We start from the raw sequence: 10,481 nt of genomic DNA, 5'->3' as shown, positions 1-10,481 counted from the left end.
TTCCCTGGCGACTCAGATGGTGAAGACTCTGCCCGAAATGTGGGAGACATAGGTTCAATCCCTGGGAGAGATCCCCTGGAGAAGGAAATGGCTACCCACTCCAGTATTCTTGCCTAGAGAATCCTATGGACAGAGGAGCCTGGTGGGTTACAGCCCATGGGGTCACAAAAGGTCAGACACGACCAAAAAATTACTTAACACATACATTTGTGCACAAATATATGGATATATTTATTCTTTATTACACATATTTGGGAATATATGCTTATAGACATATAAATACACTTACATATGCATGCATATCCTAATGATGCATATCTGTACATGTGTATGTGTGAGTGATGATATATGCACATGTGAGTAAATCTATGTGACTTTATGCACAAACAAATAGACTTAGGATATATGTTAATATAAAAATATAAATGATATGTACAAGAGATCAGGAACACAGCAATGAAAACTTAAAGTAGTATCTGAGGAGAAAATGCATAATTGGGAACATTTGAGATCTATTTAGCATGTAGAACTGATAGGGTGAATTGATCGAAACTGGGGAAATTGAAGACTTTCAGGATGTCTCCCAGATTTCAGCATTCCACTGACCAGATGAATGGAGAGAGTATTATTTGAGGTGTAGTTGAGGGAAAGAACATTTTTAACACAAAAGGGCAAAATATGATGATTGGGATGAGTGAGTTTGATTTGGGATAGATGGATTTTAATGTCCCTTTTAGCTCAGTTGGTAAGGAATCCGCCTGCAATGCAGGAGACCCCAGTTCGATTCCTGGGTCAGGAAGATCCACTGGAGAAAGGATAGGCTACCCACTCCAGTGTTCTGGCCTGGAGAATTCCATGGACTGTGTAGTCCATGGGGTCACAAAGAGTTGGACATGACTGAGAGACTTTCACTCCACTTTTGGAGTCTTAAGGTTATGTTCAAGCAGCACTTGGTTGTTTTGGGTCTAGAGCTCATGATTTGTCTTTGTTCTCCTCTTAGAGCTGCAGTGATAGGAGCTACTGGCCTTTTCACTGTGAAGTCCTCAGGAAGCCTCCTCAAGGCCTTCTCCTTTCCTGCCGCCCCAAGGCTGCCCTGCTGCTCCCTTTAGCTGTCCCCATCCACACTCTGCACTGCTCTCTGACCCTCAGAACCCGTCCTCCTTGATGCACTCCAAATAAGGCAACTGACCTCTTTATTTCAAGCATTTTGCTGTCAGTTCTTCTAGAGCAACTTTTGTTGTTGTTCAGTCACCCAGTTGTGTCTGACTCTTTGTGACCCCATGGACTGCAGCACTCCAGACCTCCCTGTCTCTTACCATTTCCCGGAATTTGCTCGGGTCCATTTCCATTGCATCGATGATGCAAACCAACCGTCTCATCCTCTGATGCCCTCTTCTTCTTCTGCCCTCAATCTTTCCAGCATCAGGGACTGAGAGGGTAACAGGCAGGAAGGCCAGGGGTCTCCAAAGGGAGGAAATAGGCTGCAAGTGCCAGACATTTTTATCTCTCTTAAGTGGCAGGAGGGAACAAACTGGAAATATTTTTTCCCTTCTCTATACAAATGTAAAAGCAGGTTTCTCTTAAAATGCTGTGTTGCCATGACACCTGGTTTCACCTGAAGCTAACTATTCTCAAACCTTGAGTTAACCAATACATTTTTCTTATGGAAATGTTTGTCTTAAGCTATGTTAATGTACCCCAGACTCTGTCTTCAAGTTCCACCAAAAGGCTCAGAACCTACTTGACAAACCAGTATGTTATACTCAGATATTGTTCCCCTAATCTATGTAAATGAAATTATTTGTATGGTAATCTGCCCTTCTAAAAAATTCAAGTCAATCGTTTTATGGCCTGGGATGAATCACCTGGTGCCAGGATTATCACAAAATGCAATTTATGGATGAGGGGCCTGGTGCCATTCTGAGTTTTACGACATTCCTTTCTTTTCATTAACACACTGCTAGTGACTATATAACATCCAGCTGAAGACTAGCAGGGGTTACTCTTTCTGCCCCCTTCTGATGCCTATGTCAGAAGCTTTCTCTATCTCCTTTATACTTTAATAAAACTTTGTTACACAAAAGCTCTGAGCGATCCAGCCTCGTCTCTGGCCCCAGATTGAATTCGTCTCCCCCGGAGGCCAAGAATCCCGGCGTCTTATCATTCAGCAACAACCTTTCAAGACTTTTCCAGTGAGATGGCTGTTCGCATCAGGTGACCAAATTATTGCAGCTTCTGCTACACCATCAGTCCTTGCAATGAATATTCAGGACTGATTTCCTTGAGGATTGACTAGTTTGATCTCTTTGCTGTCCAAAGGACTCTCAGGAGTCTTCTCCAGCCCCACAGTTTAAAGGCATCAATTCTTTGGCGCTCTGCCTTCTTTATGGTCTGGCTCCTACAACCATACATAACCACTGGGAAGACCATAGCCTCGACTATATGGACTTTTGTCAGCACGGTGATGTCTCTGCTTGTCAACACTCTGTTTAGATTTGTCATCGCTTTCCTGCCAAGAAGCAATCATCTGATTTCATGACTGCGGTCACCATCTGCAGTGTTTTTAGAGCCCAAGAAGAGGAAATCTGTCACTGCTTCCACATTTCCCCATTCTATTTGCCATGATGTAATGGGGCTGGATTTTAGTTTCTTTAATGTTTAAAGTCGGCCTTTTCACTCTCCTTTTTCACCTTCATCAAGAGGTTCTTTAGTTCTTCTTTGCTTCCTGCCATTAGAGTGGTATCACCTATTTAGAAAAATTAGAAAGTTAATGAAGTAATGTAGGTGGAGATGCAAATAATTCTAAAATATTAAAAGATGCTTGAAAAACAGATCCCTGGCCTATATAGTTCGATATACTCCAAGAAGAGTATAGGGTCCATGGTGGAACTCTGCCACTTCATCTGTTACACATGGGATAAGCAGAAGACCATTAGCCTTCTTTTTCCTGCTCCCTTCCTCTGTGGTTATCCTATGGATGCAAAGTAGAAATATCTACCTACGTGATTATAACCTATGTTGGGACCTCTCAGAAATCAGTCTGAGAGCCTCATAGGACTAGATACTTGAATAGGAAAGAGAGACCTGAGAAAAACCCCAAGGAAAGCTATACACACTCCTCCAGGACCACCTCCTTGGCCCTTCTCTTCTGGTGACCATAATATAGGATGGGGTTCTAGCCAAGGCAAACCATTAAATCTGACCACTCACTCATGTGTCTGCATCTGGTGTTCTTCTCTTCTCCAGATCCTTCTGGTGAAGCCCTGGTTGGGCTCAGGGCCTGTGATTGTATCCAAGCTAGCTTCCAACACAGAGCTGAGCAGAATGGGTGCTAAGACATGTGCAGAGAATCTGAAGAGAGATCGTGAAGCACAAACAATGTGAAACTCCATCATCTGTGACTAAAACAAATATGCAGTGAAATATCTGGAGACAGAATTCCAAAGTGTTCTGTTGTTTAGGTGATGTAATTCCTGGAGTGAAATTAACCTCAATAAAAACATTTGTTAGCATTAACAAGATTATTTTTCTTGTGAAATTCTGCCCTATAACTCTTTCCCTGCCTCACCCAAGCATCCACCCCACACTATCAACAGCCCTCAGTATCAGATTCCACCCATGCAGCCAGCCTACACATTTGAATCATCTGGGGACTATTTTAGAATTACTTTGGGGTGGGGAATCCCACTGGTTTAATTAATTGATTAACTATGATTTTGTTTATTTTAATTGAAAATTAATTCACATAACATAAAATTTACCCCATAAAGAAGTATACAATTTAATGATTTTCAGTATATTCACAATGTTGTACAACCATTATCACCATCTAATTCCAGAATATTTTTATCACAACAAAAAGGACCTCTGTGCCTCCCAATTTCCCCTCCCTTAATCCCTTGGCAATCACTGATCTATTCTCTGTCTCTATGGTTTTCTTATTCTGGGCAATTCATATAAGTGGAATTATATGATATGGGGCCTTTTGTGACTGGCTGTTTTTTCACTCAGCAGAACACTTTCAAAGTTCATCCATCTTGTAGCAGATATTCCTTTTCATGGGTCGATAGTACTTTAATTATGGATATACACTTTTCTCATAACCAAGAAAAACTAGTTCACAGACTATTCAGTTTTAATCATTTTTATTTTCTTTAACTCTGCATCCCTCATGATAATAAACCGCTTTTCTAAAAACCGAGATATAATTAACATTTAAGTTTAAGGTATATGATGTACTGATTTGATATAATGAAATGTGATTATCACCATAGCATTAGCTAACACCTTTAACATGTTAAATAATTTTATCATTTCTTTTTTTGTGGTGAGAACAATTCAGATAATCTCTTAGAAGCTTTGAAGTTTACGACATGGTAATGTTGTCTATAATCACTATGAAATGCATTTGATCTTCAGAGCTTACTTATCTACTGATGGCAAGTTTGTACCGTTAAACATCTCCCCAATTCCCCCAACCCCCAGCCCCTAGTACCCATCATTCTCTCTGTTTCTACATGTTTGGTTTTTTAGATGTCATTGGCATTTTTCAGTTCCCCAGATGATTACAGTATGCTACCCAGGTTGAAAACTATGCCTCTAAAGCTAAAGGAGATTTCTGACTTGCCTTTAAAATTTTGGGCGGCTGTGACAAAAAGACCTTTCTGAGAGGTAGGATAATGGAGTTTTCTCAGTCAAAGGTATTGGAAGTGAATCCCAAGTCCTATTAGCTCTGATGTTGAGTGACTATTTTTATTCTCTTTGCTGAGGGTGGGATTACTGTGTTATGGAAAAAACAAGCTTCATCTTGTTACTGGGAAGAGATTTCACTCTTATTTCCATCTATTGTACAACATAATAAGAACACTTGTTTTGACTCTGTTGATAGAGTCAGAGTTTCAAGGTGGTTAATGGGAAAACTCTGCTCTAAACCAAGGAGGACGGTTTATACAATCTTAAATTTTTTCTTCCATTGGTTGCACAGGTAATCATCATAAAAGAAAACAAGGAGTAAAATCTCATCAAAATTTAAAATTTTCTCACAGACAAATACAACATGAAGGATTTCTGACTTCTACTTGGGATTCACAAAGCTGGAATCCTAACAACAAAGAAAGGCTGGATAATCAGCAAAATCATAAAATTTTCTTGATTTCTGCTAGATTTTCAGGGAAAACTTCAATGGAATTCAGAGTGAACCTGAAATTTCCAGGAATGGAAGAGACACAAGCACTGACTTAGCTGAGCAGAGCATGGAAAAAAGAGGAACGACTGTAGAAACTGGTGTGAAAACTTGACTAAAATGGTAGTGAATAGAGAAAGGCCAAGTGAGGGCTTTTATGAGAGTACAGATCCCTAGGAGAGGCAGACGTGAAAGAAGTTTGCACCTGCCTGCAGGATCGCCACTGTGGACCCCAGCGGGTGTTCGTGAGAATGACTGGAGGCAGGTTCAGAGACTAGAGAAAGCCACCCTATGATGCAAACCAGGAGACGGCAGCCGCCTACTCTGGGAAAGGAGGCTGCACCCAGATCACCTTCACTGGAACAACAGCATTAAGTGCAATCAGAGGGACTTCCCTGGCAGTCCTGTGGTTAAGACTTTCCCTTCCAGTGAGGGGGGTATGATCCCAGGTTGAGGAGCTAAGATCTCATGCCTCACAGCCAAAAAATCAAACATAAAGCAGAAGCAATATTGTAACAAGTTCAATAAAGAATTTAAAGATGATCCACATTGGAAAAAAAAAGTCTTAAAAAAAGAAAAAAAGATGCTGGCAGAAGGACAGCAAACTCTATCACCTGCAGGGCATAGGTGCAGACCTGTTGTTATATCAAAATAAAACAGAAAAATTTCTCTAGCCTTGAAGGAAGGGCAAGAAACTTTACTGTGACAATGCCCAATGGAGGAAGCCAGGATGACTAAGAAAGCCTCCTATCCAAGACCCAGGCACATGGGACCTGCCTAAGTTAGAGCTAAGCTAGGATAACAGAGAACTCACCCCCAAAGCCAAGGAGAGCAAGCACTGAGTGACAAACATTAGTAGCTTCCTATTGAGGGAAGGATGGGAGCACAGACTTCTGATACACAGGCTCACAAGGGAAGCCTGCTGCTGGCTTCCGTGGTAGCTCAGATGGTTAAGAATCCGCCTGCAATCCAGGAGACCTGGGTTCAATGCCTGGGTCAGGAAGATTTCCCTGGAGAAGGAAATGGCAACCCACTCCAGTATTCTTGCCTGGAGAATCCCACAGACAGACCATGGGATCACAAAGAATCAGACACAACTGAGTGACTAACACTTGGGGTAGGACAATAACACTGAGAAAACACCTCTAACAAACCAGTCCACCACCCCCAAGTACGAGTACATCAAGATCAAGAATGACAAAGAAAAGTTAAGATGATATAATCTAATATATATATTTGGCTATGCTTAGTTGCTCAGTGGTGTCTGATTCTTCGCACCCCTGTGGACTGTAGCCTGCCAAAATTTTCTGTCCATGAAATTGAATATATACATATACACCTACATACATATATACATATCATACATAACATACATATGTAAATATATGTATACACTATCATGGGCTTCCTGGGTGGTGCTGTGGTAAAGAATCTGCCTGCCAGTGCAGGAAATGTGGATTCTATCCCTGGCTTGGAAAGACCCCCTGGAGTAGGAAATGGCAGTCCAATCCAGTATTCTTGCCTGAAAAATTCCATGGACAGAAGAGCCTGGCAGGCTACAATCCATGGGGTTGCAAAGAGTCAGACACAACTGAACATGTATGCACACATTATCATATATCCCAATATATAATATATCTGATATATCTATATATTCTTATTCTTGTATGTGTCTTTCCATAGAAAAGATCACTAATACCTGTTGTTATTCAATCACTAAGTCAAGTCTGACTCTTTGCGACCCCATGGATTGCAGCATGTCAGGCTTCCCTGTCATTCAACGTCTCCCTGAGTTTGCTCAGACTCATGTCCAGTGAGTCAGTGATGACATCAACCATCTCATCCTCTGTTATACTCTTCTCCTCTTGCACTCAGTCTTGCCCAGCATCAGGGTCTTTTCCAATGAGTCGGCCCTTCGTATCAGGTGGCCAAAGTATTGGAGCTTCAGCTTCAGCATCAGTCCTTCCAATGAATATTCAGGGTTGATTGCCTTTAGGATTGACTGATCTCTTTGCTGTTCAAGGACCTAGAAATAAATTACTGGCTCATATGGTACACATATGTTCACTATGAATAGTTATTACAAATAGCTTTTCAAATTCTAACAATTTACACAACCAATACTACCAGCAACATTCTAAAATTTACAGCATGGATAACCTGGGGGACATTATGCTAAGTGAAATAAATCAGATACAAAAAGATAAAAACTGTATTATCTTACATTTATGTGGAATCAAAAAAAAAAGTCACTCATAAAAGTAGAGAGTAGAATGGTTCTTGCTAGGGACCAGCAGTGTGGGGAGAGTGGAACAATGTCAGTTAAAGGGTACAAAGGTTTGGAAATTCAGGATAAAAAAATCCTGGAGCCCTAGTGCACAGAATGCTGAGTATAGTTAATGATTGTTGTTGCTGTTTAGTCACTAAGTCATGTCTGACTCTTTTCAACCCCATGGACTGCAGCCTGCCAGGCTCCTCTGTCCATGGAAGAGTGGGTTGCCGTTTCCTTCTCCAGGGGATATTCTTGCCCCAGGGATAGAACCCATTGTCTCCTGCATTGCTGGCAGATTCTTTACCGCTGAGCCATGAGGGAACTTAATGATATTGTATTGTATATTTGACATTTTCCAAGAGAGTTGATCTTAAGTGTTGTCAACACAATTGTAAATATATGAAGTAATGGATATGTTAATTAGCTTGATTGTGGTAATCATTTCACAGTTCATCAGTCAGTTCAAACTCTCAGTCATGTCCAACTCTTTGTGACCCAATGGACTGCAGCACGCCAGGCTTCCCTGTCCATCACCAACTCCTGGAGCTTTCTCAAACTCATGTCCATTGAGTCGGTGATGCCATACAATATCTCATCCTCTGTTGTCCCCTTCTCCTTCTGCCTCCAATCTTTCCCAGAATCAGGATCTTTTCCAATGAGTCAGTTCTTCTCATCGGGTGGCCAAAGTGTTGGAGTTTCAGCTTCAGCATCTGTCCTTCCAATGAATATTCAGGACTGATTTCCTTTAGGATTGACTGATTGATCTCCTTGCAGTCCAAGGGACTCTCAAAAGTCTTCTCCAAGACCACAGTTCAAAAGCATCAATTCTTTGGTACTGAGCTTTCTTTATGGTCCAACTCTTATATCCATACATGACTACTTGAAAAACCATAACTCTGACTAGATGGACCATTGTCAGTAAAGTAATGTCTCTGCTTTTTAATATGCTATCTAGTTTGGTCATAGCTTTTCTTCCAAGGAGCAAGTGTCTTTTAATTTCATGGCTGCAGTCACCATCTGCAGTGATTTTGGAGTCCAAGAAAATTAAGTCTGTCACAGTTTCCATTGTTTCCCCATCTGTTTGCCATTAAGTGATGAGACCTGATGCCATAATCTTTGTTTTTTGAATGTTGAGTTTTAAGCAGCCTTTTTCACTCTCCTCTTTCACCTTCATCAAAAGACTCTTTAGTTCCTCTTCGCTTTCTGCCACAAGGGTGGTGTCATCTGCATATCTGAGATTATTGATATTTCTCCCCACAATCTTGATTCCAGCCTGTTCTTCATCCAGCCTGGCATTTAACATAATGCTGGGAGGGATTGGGGGCAGGAGGAGAAGGAGACAACAGAGGATGAGATGGCTGGATGGCATCACTGACTCGATGGGCAAGAGTTTGAGTAAACTCCAGGAGTTGGTGATGGACAGGGAGGCCTGGCGTGCTGCGATTCATGGGGTCGCAAAGAGTCGTACACAACTGAGCGATTGAACTGAATTGAACTGAACTGAACTCTGCATATACGTTAAATAAGCAGTGTGATAATATACAGCCTTGACATACTCCTTTCCCAATTTGAAACCAGTCCATTGCTCCATGTACGGTTTTAACTGTTGCTTCCTGACATGGATACAGATTTCTCAGGAGGCAAGGAAGGTGGTCTGGTATTCCCATCTCTTGGAGAATTTTCCAGTTTGTTGTAATCCATACAGTTAAAAGCTTTAGCATAGTCAATGAAGCAGAAGTAGATTTTTTCTGGAACTCTCTTGCGTTTTCTATGATCCGACAGATGTCGGCAATTTGGTCTCTGGTTCCTCTGCCTTTTCTAAAACCAGCTTGAACATCTGGAAGTTCTTGGTTCAGGTACTATTGAAGCCTAGCTTGGAAAATTTTGAGCTCTACTTAGCTAGTGTGTGAGATGAGTGCAACTGTGCGGTAGTATGAACATTCTTTGGCATTGCCTTTCTTTGGGTTTAGAGTGAAAACTGACCTTTTCCAGTCCTGTGGCCACTGTTAAGTTTTCCAAATTTGCAAGCATGTTGAGTGCAGCATTTTAACAACATCATCCTTTAGGATTTGAAATAGCTCAACTCGAATTCCATCACCTCCACTAGCTTTGTTCATAGTGATGTTTCCTAAGGCCCACTTGACTTCACATTCCAGGATGTCTGGCTCTAGGTTAGTGATCACACCATTGTGGTTATCTGGATCATGAAGATCTTCTTTGTATAGTTCTTCTGTGTATTCTTGCCACCTCTTCTTAGTATCTTCTGCTTCTGTCAGGTCCATAGCATTTCTGTCCTTTATTGTGCCCAATGTTACATGAAATGTTCCCTTGGTATCTCTAACTTTCTTGAAGAGATCTCTAGTCATTCTCTTTCTATTGTTTTCCTCTGTTTCTTTGCATTGAAAACTGGGGAAAGCTTTCCTATCTCTCCTTGCTGTTCTTCGGAACTTTGCATTCACATGGATATATCTTTCCTTTTCTCCTTTGCCTTTAGCTTCTCTTCTTTTCTCAGCTATTTGTAAGGCTGTCTCAGACAGCCATTTTGCCTTTTTGCATTTCTTCTTCTTGGGTATGGTTTAGATCACTGCCTCCTGTACAATGTTACAAACCTCTGTCCATAGTTTTCAGGCACTCTCTCTATCAGATCTAATCTCTTGAATCTATTTATCACTTCAAGGGATTTGATTTAAGTCATACCTGAATGGTCTAGTGGTTTTCCCTACTTTCTTCAGTTTAAGTCTGAATTTGGCAATATGGAGTTCATGATCTGAGTCACAGTCAGCTCCTGGTCTTTTTTGCTGACTGTGTAGAGCTTCTCCTTTTTTGGCTGCTAAGAATATAATCAATCTGAATATATTATATTGACAATCTGGTGATGGCCATATGTAGAGTTGTCTCTTGTGTGGTTGGAAGAAGGTGTTTGCTATGACCTTTGTGTTCTCTTGGCAAAACTTTGTTAGCCTTTGCCCTGCTTCATTTTGTACTCCAAGGCCAAACATACCTGATACTCCAGGCATCTCTTGATTT

The sequence above is a fragment of the Cervus elaphus genome, chromosome 20, assembly GCF_910594005.1.
Source record: "Cervus elaphus chromosome 20, mCerEla1.1, whole genome shotgun sequence".
NCBI classification, from domain to species: domain Eukaryota; kingdom Metazoa; phylum Chordata; class Mammalia; order Artiodactyla; family Cervidae; genus Cervus; species Cervus elaphus.
The sequence above is the reverse complement of the archived record's forward strand: the minus strand, read 5'-3'. Positions refer to the sequence as shown.